Consider the following 14,747-nt stretch of genomic DNA (forward strand, 5'->3'; position numbering starts at 1 on the left):
TCAATAGTGCATGTTAGTCCTGGGCAGCAGCTCAAATGCTCATGCAAATTGACCGTATAGAACTGAGGTACACAGGAAAATACACAAATCTTAACGACGTGATACAGCTCGGATTAAAGTACAACATCTCTCTGTCAAGCAAAGATAAAAATTTATGGGATTTACTTACTGATACATCCATAAAATAAATAAAATACAAACGTATTGATAAAACCGTCATTCGCACTAAAAATCGATAATATGAACTAAGGAAACAGTTTTTACGAAGACTTATTAAAAATGGTAGAGGGGATAAGGCCGTTCGTTCCGGAAGAGCAAGTGTCTTCTTTTTCACCGACAAGAGAAGTTGTCAATCTAGGTCATTTCTTAGTAATGTCACGTCCTCCAAATGAGAACCGGTATAGTGATAACAAAACAAGGCCCACTAATGCACATAATCAAATAGATCGAACCTCATATAACGAGCAAGGTTATACAATATTCCTTAACTCGAGTAGATCATGGTTGCTACCATAACACTTGTTCATATACTTCATTAACCCGCATCTCTCGATATCTTGTGTGGTACGTTTGTCCGTTAGCAGTCGCCATCTATTGTATAAATCATGGCTTGAGGAACAAGCCCTTGGCAATGGGTTTTGTTTCCAAGCCGGGATATACCAAAGTCCTTAAAAATGGCTTGTTATTCCCTGTTTATCGTTCAGCATTGAGGGTAATGACAACAACTCGTTCATTCGTTGTCAGTGTAACGTGGCCGGGCGGAATGCTGTGCTGGGTGCCTTTGGCATTATATTGCAGTGATTATCACTATAAAGTCGGCATCAGATCCGCGCTATCGCAAGGCGGCAAATTCACCCACATTCCCCGACTTTTATACACAAAACACATAGAAGCACGTCCTTAAATGACCTTACATTGTAGGTGTTAATAGGACGTTACGTAGTATAATGTGACCGGGCGGAATGCTGTGCTGGGTGCTTCTAAGATGGTTTTTCAGTGAGATAGCACTAAAAAATCGGCATTAGATCCGCACTGTCACAAGGAGGCAAGCACACTTACATACTCTGCCCACTACACACATGGAGGCACGTCCTTTAATGACCTTAGCTGGTAATAGGACGTTAAAAAATATTAAACCCAGCGAAACCGAACCGATCTACTCATCCAACCAACAAATCTTGAACATCGGTTCAATTGCGATATGCAAGCACCCTATTTTGCGAAAACAGGAATATTATAATAAAGAAAGGGGAAATTCACCCTCAAAAATCAAATTCGTCACGCGTATCAAACAGTAGTTTGTCATGTTGTAAGTATAGATCAAGGTAAGCAACTGATTAAGAGAAGTGTATAGTGTATGTGTCCTTGGTTTCAAGTTTAAGAGGGTATACAGGACCGACATAGCCATTTTTTGTTTTTTTTATTATTTACAAACCTACATATCTGAATGTGAAAATGAAGCATTTGACAAGGTTTTTGTTTCCAATAGTTCTCCTTAGCTCTTCAATATTTTCAGCCTCATATGAAAAACAAACTGAAGAGGGGCAAGCCTGCCAGCGAATTCAACAAATACATTGTTAATCAACCAGGAACTGAATTATTTTTAGCGATTACATCCTAGCTGTTGTAGTGTTATTTACACAAAATTTCGCCGTTCGCCTTTCTTAGAAAGTAATACTCACATAAGACGATGAGATATTCCTTCAATTCAGTATGAGAAGTCGTGCTTAGAGTGGTAAAGTCAAATGATCCGATTGAAATAGAGTTCGTCAAAGTTCCTATTCCACTTCTGGGGTATATAATAGGTTGGGAAAACCTTATTGTATATGGATTCTTGTCGGGTTTCGAAATCCAATAAAAATGAGGAAGGTTCATATATATACACCACTACTAGGAAAGAAGTGCAGTACATAAATCATGAGTAGCATGTACATGTATGTTTATCAGTGCCCCGTATTTGTGTTATAGGTGAATATGTTAATGATTTGGTTTGGTTTGGTTTAGTATTGTTTAACGTCCTATCAACAACTATGGTCATTTAAGGATGGCCTCCCCTGTGTGTAAGATGCATGCGTGTAGTGTATGCGTGTGTGTTTTGGGAGGCTGCGATATGTTCGTGTTTGTCTCCTTGTGATAGCGCGGAACTGATGCCGACTTCATAGTGCTACCTCACTGAAACATGCTGCCTAAGACACCAAGCAGGACACCCCACCCGGTCACATTGTACTGTGAACCAGTCGTCCCACTCCTAATTTGCTGAGCGACACCTGACTTAGTTACACTTGACTGACAGAGCGACATGTATTTTTAACCAAGATATGATGGGTTGTTTGCCTAATATCGCATCCGACCTAAAACAGATCTGCTCATTCTATCAATGTATGTACGCACGTGGGGCACATGTACACTAGATTTACAAGGTTTTGGTTAAAAGTTATAAAAAGACATAACAAAAAGTTGCAACCAACCAGAGATAGACCAAATGTAAATGTGTTTGCTAAACATACAAATAAACTCGATATAGTTTACAACAGTGGCAAAACAAGTTTTATTTTATCAACTTACCATAATCACTCTTGTAGATTGTAATTACCATGTCTAGCACTTATGGAGTCACATAATGGCCATGTTAGCAAATATAATTCTATACCCACGTGTCGATTTTCGGGATTTATTTCTCACCTACATATGACTTCATATATATATGTCGTCTGCCCAGACTAAGCCGAGTATATACGTACCTATTGTTGTTCGATGTAAGTCAACTATACACCATATTCATTGGTTCGGAAAACACACTAATTCATATTAGACTTATTAAAATTAGGTCCATAGTCTGTTGCGAGGTAATAAAGATGTATATTCTATCTTGGCTCAAACAATCTAACAATTTTTATGTTCAAAATCGTGAGAACTTTGCCAGATGCCATATTTGTCGAACTATAACTTCGTCATATGAGGTAAACGTTATATATATTCTGATTTTCATGTGTTGAAATATTAGTGGACTCAGGGTTAATAACATTTAATGATCGCATATTGATCATATGCTGTCATTTTTGCGACTGACGTAGATGTATTGAACTTGTTTTACATAAGACAACAATATAATTGATCTGTTTACCTTAGAGGCGTGAGCAGTAACCTTTTATTTTTAGTATTATACATCCAATTAATGAAACTTGGACACCCTTTGATCTAGTTTACGACATTAAAGAGAGAGAAGTTAAAAAGCCTTGCCCCACCGTAGGCAAAATACTAGAGAATGCTACTGTGGTTTTACGTATACAAATATTAACCCTTAATTTCGTTTTGGATATGACTGTAGCACAATAGAGTAAACATACTTCCATTGAACAGGTAACCCAAAGTGGTTAGAGTAACAGAATAACACTGTGTGGTCCAGGGTTTGAATCCTTGTGTTGCCCCTCTGAAATTGTACACTCGAAATACTGCTATTGGATATTTTTTGATAATTTTAGTTTTAATGTTTTTTATAACAGTCCCCATATGTATTGGTATCAGAAGGTATTCATCACAGCAAAAGTCATGCCGAGTAAAAACAAGTTCTCAGTGAATAGTTACTGTTTTGGCAGTGGTATGGGGATCCTTAATTCCGTTCTAGGTAAGTGAGAAATTTGCATATAAGTGACGTATACAGATAATAAAAATGTCACTCCGTAGCCAACTGTATCATGTCCAAGCTTTTAACGTCTTGTCGAAAGATAAATGTCCTTTTATAAATTAGCATACCTATATATAATATAACACTACACTTTGTGGTTTTTTAAGACCAAGCCCCATGGCAAAAATTTCAAATATGTGTTTTATGCGGAAAATGTATTGTCATAGCCAACTGCCATAGAGAATAGAAAACAACTATATCTCGGAATACGAACGCTTGTTAGCAATGTGCAGCCGAAGTTATTTTAGTGTTCTTATCACGTGCATTTGTTTTCTTACTTTCTTATCTTCGTATGGACAAACATTTGCTGATTCTTCTTACAAAGGTGAGTATGCCGTCACATTGCTTCGAATGCTTCTATTTGTATAACACAATTTTCACGATTTGGTATTTATTTTTACTAATAAAAAGTACAGGGTGATCACACAACAGACCAACAGCAGCGTACGCACATCATCCGCGTTTCGTCCGCCAGTTGTGACTTAACACTCGTTCGCACCGACGTCAACACAAATTAGCAATTTGGAACAATTGGCTAGTCAATATTACGGAATGAAAATATCCGAAATAAGGTAAATCGTATATATTTCATTTCTGATCGAAATATTTTGAAATATGTCCAATTTTATAATGCGTGTTGTACAGTTTAACAAAAATTGAAACTTTCCAGAATGGGCGAGGCTCCCAGGTAACAGAACTGAAAAGTAATAGTTTGATAATTGACCGGAAATGTTTGGCCTGGCCTGTGCATGACCCATAGATCGGTGATGTAATATGACCTTTATGAAAACACAACTTGACCTTTTATGGTTATTATTTGTGTTTGTGTCTATCTTTGCTGTTTGTCACGCAGCATATTTTCAGACCTCGGAGAGTAGGGGATGTCCCGGGTAACGAGAAATCTCCTAGGTACATGTACATTGTACCCGGCTGCTATGTTTACCTTTTCATGTGTATGGTACCGCGTCTAATTTGTACTGTTCCCGTTTCGATTTTTAGTCATTTAAGAAATTAGAGAGAAAAAAAAATCAAAATAAAAGAAAAATATGCACGTATACATATCATACTTCAAAAAGTCGTTTATTGTTCACCAATTCTATCAATTACGATTGCTATCTCGCATCGTTCGTCCATCGTGCGTACAAATCTACGTAAGCTTTAATCGCCAGTTGTTTTTATCGTTTACACGACGTGCGCACAAATCTGCGTAGGCTTTAATCGCCAGTTTTTTTTATCGTTTACACGACGTGAGCACAAATCTACGTAAGCTTTGATCGCCCTGTGTTTTTATCGTTTACACACCGTGCGCACAAATCTGCGTAAGCTTTAATCGCCAGGTTTTTTTTATCGTTTACACGACGTGAGCACAAATCTACGTAAGCTTTAATCGCCCATTTTTTTTATCGTTTACACACCCTGCGTACATTGAACATCCTATAACGTTGTACGATACCATAATTGTACATATAATTATATTTATACATGTAGATCAAATATGATAAGGAAACTAACCGTGAAGGATAAAACTAGAACTAAAAGCTTAAATTATAGAGAATAACAGAAATCGAGAACAAACCAAAACAAAACAGATGAAATCATGAACCCTTTCGCAGACAAAAGCATGCGATTCCAACCCAACAAAGAATATGTATGGATTCCTTACGCTGTCATCCCTTCAGGTCGGGGATAGAGAAAAGAATACACCTGCTATTTCTCACTGAATGTATCGTAATGTGGTAACCCCCTGTAGATTTGGGAATTTACTTTTGTGTCCTCTACTTAGAGACACAAAATCAACCAAAATAAATCTGCTTATATTTCTCTCTGATTCCAACAACATTTTTCTCCTAGAGCCTTGCTTGGCTTAAGTGTTAAGGGTTCATCCAGGTGGGGGAGGCAATGGGTTCTGTCCAAAGTCCTTAAACATGATAGTTGTTATTCTCTGCTTAACGTTAAGCATTTAGGATAATGGCAACAACTGGTTCACCCGTTGTCAGTATAATGTGACCGGGCGGTACACTGTGCTGGTAGCCTTCGACATGGTATTTCAGGGAGGTAGCACTATAAAGTCGGCATCAGATCCGCACTATCACAAGGAGGCAATTACACCAACATACCCTGTCTCCAGCACATACACACACACACGCATACAAAACACATGGAGGCACGTCCTTAAATGACCTAAGCTGTTGATATGGCGGTTAACCTTATAAATCCAAACCAAACCCTTACATTGCATTCCCCTGTATTATTACACGAGGCGACTAACATGTTTTCCATAAAGAGCCGTATATTTCCATGTTCGTCCACCGCATATGGGGACATCGGAGAATCTATTTTCTTCAAATATTGTCTCCAATCGCGAGCTTAGAAATCGTTCCTGTGTCAAAATTTTCATTCTACGTAGGAAGACCAACCTTATTGTCATTCATTTGATCAGCCATTTACAGTCACACATTGAATTATTGAACGCGCTGATTTCAAACAAATACATAACAGATTCTATAATGTACCGCCTATGAATATAACATTTGATTAAGTTTTTGAGCAATCAATATAGGATTATTTACATTCTATAGATATCTTAAATGCTATTTGATATATATTTTACAACCAAATTGTTCCTTGTTGATTTTATTTTGTATATTTACACCTTTTATCGTTTGTTTTATTTTTAGTTTGTGAATGTCGATTTAATGTGTTGGGTTGTTAGGAGTTTTAGATCCTTGCAACAACCATGGTAAGATACAGAGAAGGTAGAGTAGGAAATCGTATCGATGTAATTCCATCATATTTACAACTCTATGACATTGCCACTGAATAACCTTACCACATTTAGATGGAATTCATATAGGCCATAAATGTCATGAGTCGATTATTGACGTCATTAATTTTATGATAATTGTAATTGTTATAATGGATACCACTGATCCTCCCTAGACAGATGTCTGTTCTATTAACTGAACAAGCATGTACGATAAAAACGTTATTTGAACTAAACGCTCAATAATATATACTACTCGCATTTTGATAAGGATCACCTTTATTTTGACTAAAAATTCAAAGTGTTAGAAAGGACATTATATTTGCCTTCCGAACTGTTTTGGGCGAATATGTTAAAATAAATTGTTTGCCTTCCAAATCGTCCTGTGTGGGTGTGTTCAGTCAACCATAAAAGTGCGTGCACCCTTTTCCACGTGTCGCCCCTTTCACAAGCTAAGGTAGGCTAAGTAAGGCGTTGTTCAAATTGTTAAGGAAATCAATTTGATGAATATTCTTGTGTTTTTCTTTTAATATGCCATAAATACGAACCAGACAACGGTTAAATGACGGTGAAATGAATAGGGGCATCGGAATGCTGCAAGCTAGCATGTCTCAAAGTCAGGTTGCAGCAGACCTTAGGGTGTGTCAAAGTGATGTGGCAAGAATGTGGATTCGTTTCCAAACTAACGGAAACCCTTCCAGACGTCATGCTGGAGGTCGTTCTAGGGCTATTGCGTAGCGCCAAGACCGATTTTTGCTGAAACAGGCACGGCGTCACAGGTTCCAGACTGCCACATCTTAACGAAATGACTTCTTAAATGCTTCTGGTACCTGGGAAGCCACTCAGTCAGTTAGTAACCTCTTCATGATGCTGGTTTAGGTCACGTAGAAAAGCAATACAAATTCCCTTAACTGCCAGCCATACAAGTGGCATGCCCAAGCTCACAGCACTTCGACTTTTAGGAATGGGAACCGGTTCTTTTTGCTGACGAGTCCAGATTCTGTCTTGACTTCACCGACAGACGCGTTAGAGTATGGAGACAACCTGGGGAGAGGTTCAAGGCAGGTAATGTTGTGGAACATGACCGATATCATGGAGGTTCAGTGATGGTGTGGGGAGGCATAAGCCTTCGTGGGAAAACTGACCTCCATATGTCTTTCATACTGGTACCGTTACGGCCCGGATTTACTGCGATTAAAATCCTTGAGGCCTATGTCAGACCCTACGCTGGCGCTATCGGCCATGACTTCATCCTTATGGACGATAATGCTAGGCCACATAGAGCAAGGGTGACTGAGCAGTATCTACAGAAAGAGACTATTCAACGAACGGATTGGCCAGCCAGCTCGCCGGATCTAAATCCCATCGAGCATATATGGGACATGCTGCAACCAGCTGTCTCTGCCAGAAATGTTCAGCCAAGAACGATCCAGGAGCTGGGAACAATTGTTTTGAAGCTGTAATTGATGCTCATGGGTGTCACACTCGATGCTAAAACAGTTTCTGTTTATTTAGGATGAGTTTTGTTTAATTTAGGGTTTAAATTTTCCGACTGTAATTACGATTTTTGGAATATAAAATGTCCTCACATGACGATACTAGGGGATTCTGGGAGATAAAAAATATATTTCCGTAGTTGATGTCGAACAAATATCCCGTTTATTTCGACTTCGAAATAGTGAACCTGTCAATTTATACTAACAAAATCTAAATAACAGCATATAATAGCTGCATTTCAATACCAAACGGGAAAGAGTAGCTTTTCACGTCGTGTAATGGAAGGCATTGTTACAGGGAGATTTTATCTATAAAAATCTAAATTGAATCTTTTGATGTGTAGAATATTGAGAATCATCGTATATGTCTTAGACTTTGTTTCATCTACCGGAAACGATAAGTTTTCAAAAGCGATATGGAATCAGTATGAATGTATATTTGAATTAATAGTAAATAGTTGTGCGTTGATATTTAGTTGATTTACTTCAACCAGACAATTATACGACTTACCCGGATATGAAGTGAGGAAGTCCTACAATAAATCTGCTGTCATTCAAATCCCGCCTACACGAGATAGCAACTTCATTATAGATAGATACTTCTCGCATCTTTCCATTGTATTTATGACTTCACAGTGTGAGCTCATTGAAGGCAACGACGACCTGTTTAGGAAAATAATCATTCCGTTCATCAATAAAAGTTGAATGCGAATTAAAGAAATGTTATATTTTTTTGTGTGTAAATTGTACTTGTTGCCCCTAATTGCATGATCGTAAGAGGCGACTAAATGTGGGACCTTATCTCTTCTCGCCTTTCTAAACAACGTTTTTCTTCCTAATGTCTCCCTTGACAATGCCTCACTTTTGGCCATTTGTTGAGCGTTCGTCCCTGTGAGGAATGTTTTGGGTCCTGTCCCCTGGCCGAGACATACCAGAGTCTGTTAGTGGTAGTTTCTACTCCTGCTTAACGTTCCGCAAATTAGCAGTTGGACGACTGGTTCAGCCGTTGGCAGTATAATGTGACCGGGGGGAGCGTCCTGCTGGGCGTCTTCGGCAGTATGTTTCAGTGAGGTAGCACTATAAAGTCCGCGCTATCACAAGGAGACAAACACGAACATATCGCAGCCTCTCAAAATACACACACATACACTGCACGCATGCANGGGGTGTCCTTAAATAACCTTAGCTGTTAATAGGACGTTAAACAAAATAAAACCAAACCAAACCAAACCAAAGTGATTGACCTATTTCTAGAAGATATACAACAGTGAAGGTTCGGGGAATTAATGGACCTGCTGCCCTACTGCACGTTGTTAAAGCCTACTTATGGTGTGACCCTTACAGAAATCGTTTTCTTCCTTGCTTTGCTTTGAGGATATTAAAGAAACATAAATTGATCTGCTGCCCCTATCACAACATTTGATATCTTAATATGTTCTCTCATTTTTCTACTCCTTTCTGCAGTGTATCCCAAAGTCCCCGAATTGTTGATACGACGTTAAACATCGAAGAGACAAACGTTACTTCGTAACCCGTGAAGGTTCGGGGAAGGCATATGCCTACTGTGTCCCACTGTATCATCGTAAATGTGGGGGCCTCTACCGAGTCGGGGGTTTTCTTCCGTGTCTTCTACAAAGAAATCATAGAAAAACCCAACAGTGATCTGCTGCCTCCATTGCAACACTTGAGATATTTTATTTTTTCCTGTCGTTCCTGTCTTTGTTCTTTTCCATCTACTTTCTGTTTCAGGCGTTATCTCCATAGACACACATCCTTATATGAACCTCCGGGGACGTCAAACCCAAAACTAAACAAACATTTCTTGCTTTCGACCAAGATTTACTTGGAGGTGATGTCAATGAAATAAAATACTCTTACCATGCATACCAAGTATCGTCCTCCTTGCAAATTCTTCAATACTCTTCATGTTAATTTGTCTTTGTTTATATTTTGCCATTGTTTCGTCGATTCTGCGTTAAAATTGCAGTTTTGTTCAAAGTTCGGTATACCCTTTGGTTTGTTTTGGCAAAGGGACCTTTGAAGGCTGATTGAAATAAGTAACGGAAAATATAAAATAAAAATGGTTCCGAATGTATTTTGATTGATGACAATAGTTTATCTTGAAACATAAACATATTTTATTATTCATTTACGCTGAACATAATATACCAGAGTGTCGTTATACGAGCTATTAATGGGATGACAATTTGGGCAAAGCCAACAAATATATTTTGAAGTAATAAAAATGGGTATTTGTATCAAATTGTTGCCCGGTCTGTCAACAAATTAATATGAAATAAAAATTGATCCTGATGATGTAGATCAGGTCTCCAATTTTGCCATTTTATCCTTTCAACAGGATGGTCGATGATTTATTTGATCATCTACAGAGGCACATATCGATATTATATTTCTACCGGATGGCCGTAAAGACTACTATATTGCACGACTTAACCTTGTTGTTGTGTTGATCCTGAAAAATATCGAGCGACATTTACTACGTGTTTCGCACTATGAATTCGGCATTATGTGTGTCTATGGAGATAACGTCTGAAACAGAAAGTAGATGGAAAAGAAAAAAGACAGGAATGACAAAATAAAAACAAAACAAAACCGACTTAAGTAAAAAAAAAATTCTATCAATGAAAATGCATGCTGTATTTATTACCAAAATTTAAAAGTGCAATCAATTCTGCGTTAGTTACGTTCATCATACAAGGCGGTAGACTCCTGTAACATTGATGGCCACAGGTATCTCTTCTGGGTAGTGGCACGGTTTATAATATAACACTTCACTCGATATGTAATGTGAAATTTACCAGCACGTATGTAAATTTTAAATTTATATATCTTTATACTATTTATGCACATCCCCTTTTGTTTCAAGAGTAGTTTAGACCAATTTGGATCCCCATCTGTTAGTCCCTAGTATCAATGGTAAGTCTTAGAAGAACGAAACAGCTGTATGATGCAGTGTAATTTATTTTATTCATACTGTATTTTATATCAAATGTTAAAGGTGCAATCATTTGTGTGCGTGTTACGTTCATCTTTCAAACAGCTCGTTCCCGACATACTTATTAGATTTAAACCCCTTCCCCCTTCTGAAATTTCTGGTCACATATCAAGGGTCCCTAATATCTTAATGTGCATTAAGAGGTTTTGGGCACCTTCCCTCTGGTTTAACAGTAGTTCAGACCAATTTGGATTTGGAACTTGTTTGCCTCTAGCATCACCGATGAGACTAAAATGGACAAAACAGCTGTATGATGCTATTTAATTTGTTTTCCATACTGTATCCATCACACATTATGTAAGGTCAAAATTGCGAAATAATTGGAATCAATGCGTAGACAACAAATTACATTCTGTGAACCTAAAATCGATCAATGGTATCCAAGCTTTAAAGAAAATCACCGGGACGAAGTCGTCCTTACCCGTCTCCGGATGAGTCATTCATACATTACCCCTCCTTATAAATTATATTATAACGCAGACCATAGCCAGCCTCAATGCATAGCATGTGACGAACCATTGACAGCTGAACACTTGTTAAAAGATTGCATTGACCTTCATCGAGCAACAGAATATTTTTACAAATAATACATTGTATAAAAGATATCAAATCTCTTTTCGAAACGGTAAAAATATCTACAGTTCTTACCTACCTAAAACAGTTGGTCTGCTCAAAAATATTAGCTAACAATAGCGAATTTTGCTTTTCATGTTGACGTTTGTCTTTTACCTTTCGTTCGTTAGATGTAAATTCCATTACATTGTTTTGTCCCCTTCTAATTGTCCCTAATGACCTCTTTGGTGGTGATGGGCTGTTAAGAATATGTCTATAGGTATGAAACATTTACTGTCATCAATTTTTTGTATACATTGTTGCAATCCTTTTTTTGTTCTAGTGAGGAGAGCGAAGCAATGCTTGGACATGGCCATCGGATTCGAAACATGCAATTACGTCAGGAAGTATCTTTATAGAGACATACCAAATGCATTTTGCGTTCATTACAAACGTGAATGCTGCATGACATGCATGAAGGAAAAGACGACACGAATGGTAAGATTTGATTATCATCAAAATAGTTGTTTATTTTTATTTAACATGCATAATGCTTGTAAATCTTTGTTAAATCGACGCAGAAAACCAAAATACCCAAAATCTCACACCATGTTTTATTGCATCAAATCGCAATTTCGTCCATTTAATTATCAATAAGTGCATTGGAGTCCTATTAAGTATCTGAACCTGTTGATTTTGAAGACCATGGTGAGATTATGCCATACCGCAGCGTCCATCGTCCGTCAACTTTACCTTCAAAACGCTACAGTACTAGTCCTGAACGGCCAAATAGATTTTGACTGATTTTGTATAAACAGTGAGTCTGGCCCCCTGGGGGCAGAGGGGCGGGGCTCGATAGGGGAAATAGCGCAAAGTCTTCAAGATCCTTCTTCTTCTGTAGGAATGACAGGATTTTGTCCAAACTTGGTATGAGGCACTCTTTGGTGAAGGGGAACCAATAGTGTATTAGCGGTTGGCCTGACACGCCTGAGGGCAGAGAAACAGGCCCAATAAGCGATATAGAGGAATAGCTTTAATATCCCTTTTCTTCCGTTGGGATGGGGCCCAAAATGGGTAATTTAGCAAAATCTCTAAAATTCTTCTTCTGCAGGAATGACAGGATTTTGTCCAAAGGGACGAAGCACCCTTGGGCGAAGGAGAAATAATTTTGTATAAACTGTGGGTTTTAACCCCCTGGGGCATAGGGGCGGGGCCAAATAGGGAAAATAGAAAAAAAGCTTTAAAATCCTTTTTCTTCTGTAGGAATGACTGGATTATGTCCATATTTGGTCTATTGCATCCTTGGGTGAAGGGGAACTAATTTTGTATTAACGGTGGGTCTGCTCCCCTGGGTGCAGAGGGGCGGGGCCACATAGTGGAAACATATCAAATTATTCAAAAAGGATTTTGTCCAATTGCCTATAAATATAACCACTGACTAACAATGAAATACATGTACAGCAACATATGTCTATTTCATCTTCAATTTTTCTAACATTTCCAGGTGAGCGATACAGGCCCTCTGGGACTCTTTTTTTTATTGAAATGTTACTATAAAAAAATAAAAGCATTGATGGCAGTTTTTGTATAATCATCAGTTGAAGAAACAAATATACGCCTAAACTTTTCTAAGAATCCGTTACGTCGGTTTTCAGATCCCCGTTAATCGTAAATATACAGCGATCAGCAATGCAATTAGCTGTTAAAAGGGCAATGCATTGGGATAGCTGATCACGAAAAGTATGTTCAGTTTCAGAATGGTGAACCCCCGATAGCGCTATTTTTACAACTGTTTGGCAACATACAGACCGATTTTCATCATTGAAAGATACATTTATTAATATTTGCTTTAGTTCGCTTGCATGTGCTATTTATTTGTTAGTACGTTGTCTTCACAACAGTAGATATTATATGTAGTAAGGTGTCAACTCTGGTGTTTTGTTTTAGGGTGATATATTTACCATTTAGTTGCAAGGCTTTTGATTTTCAATGCTGCCAGACACTTGTACAACATCTCATATATTATAACTTTATTGTTATTTGTTTTTGAGAGTTATTAAGAGTTCATTTAAAATGAGGAATAAGAGAAAATTCTTAAGATCGATTAAAACCAAAAGAAATGAAAACAAGTTTAAGATTCTATGAATTCACAAAACTACAAGTATTGTGATATGTAAGCTGTGTCATTTACATGGACAAAAAGCATGCACATCAATGTATCTAACGTTATCAATCACCAACTTACTTGTATACTTGTAGATAAAAAGTGCCTTATCACGAATCAGGAAACAAGGTAATGTGAAAGAGAAGAGCAACGTTTAAGACTTACCACCAAACAACTAGATCATTTCCTAAATGCTGATGGTTTCAGGATTGAACAAGAAATTTTATACTCTCGTGGATTGTTGCTGAGGACACCATACAGTTCATAGTTGACAATAAATAATATGATAATTCAGATGACTGTAAACGTATATTTAGCATGTATATAACATGTACGTAACATGTGTTATAAAACCTGTGGGGTTCTTCTGTGTGTTCGGCTTAGGGGACATTTGGTGTGCTGGCTTACAGCATCACTTGGAACCTGTAGCTTTTTCTCTCCATCCTACTATATCGTCTATCTATTGGATGGTCGGGTTGTGCAGTGGATAGCGCACTTGCCTTTCACCAGGGCGGACGGGGTTCGATTCCCCGGTCGGACGTGAAAAGGTATGATGTCACCTGCCCGACCATGTGGGTTTTCTCCGGGTAATCCGGGATCCTTCCTCAATAAGACTCACCAGAAGTTAAAATAACTTGTTACAGGATTGTTGTAAACAAAATAAAGTTTATATTCTCTATCTTGTTGGTGTTGTCTTATAGNCCCCCCCTCCCATACCACTCTGGCAAATACAAAAAAAATCAAAAAGACATCCTTTCTATGGTGTATACATGTTACGTAGTTAAGAAAACTGCATTTAACACCTTGATAATGCAATGTTTTAAATCCTTATGTAGCAGCAATCGAGACTATGAAACAATGTTTTAATTTTGAGTTTGTTTTAACAGTTTTCATTAACTCAGCACACGCATGATATATATGTAAGTTTACAACAAAGACATATCTATTCCATTTGTTTACAGAAAGATATATTGAAAGAAAATCAAAAAAGCTTGACGAGATTTAAATTTGCTTTCATTTGTAATTTGTATGCCCCAAAGGTGTGATTGTAATGAAAACCTCTTGAACAT

General features: G+C 37.8%; 1 long non-coding RNA gene across 1 annotated transcript; it reads left to right on the forward strand.

The window, feature by feature from the left end:
- The first annotated feature begins 3,872 nt into the window (after positions 1 to 3,872).
- Positions 3,873 to 14,354, forward strand: LOC110447825. The gene is made up of 3 exons (XR_002462639.1): positions 3,873 to 4,010; positions 11,857 to 12,011; positions 13,773 to 14,354. It is a non-coding gene; the product is annotated as an uncharacterized LOC110447825 (long non-coding RNA).
- The last annotated feature ends 393 nt before the right edge of the window (positions 14,355 to 14,747 follow it).

This window comes from Mizuhopecten yessoensis, unplaced genomic scaffold, assembly GCF_002113885.1.
Source record: "Mizuhopecten yessoensis strain PY_sf001 unplaced genomic scaffold, ASM211388v2 scaffold3627, whole genome shotgun sequence".
Classification (NCBI taxonomy): Eukaryota; Metazoa; Mollusca; class Bivalvia; order Pectinida; family Pectinidae; genus Mizuhopecten; species Mizuhopecten yessoensis.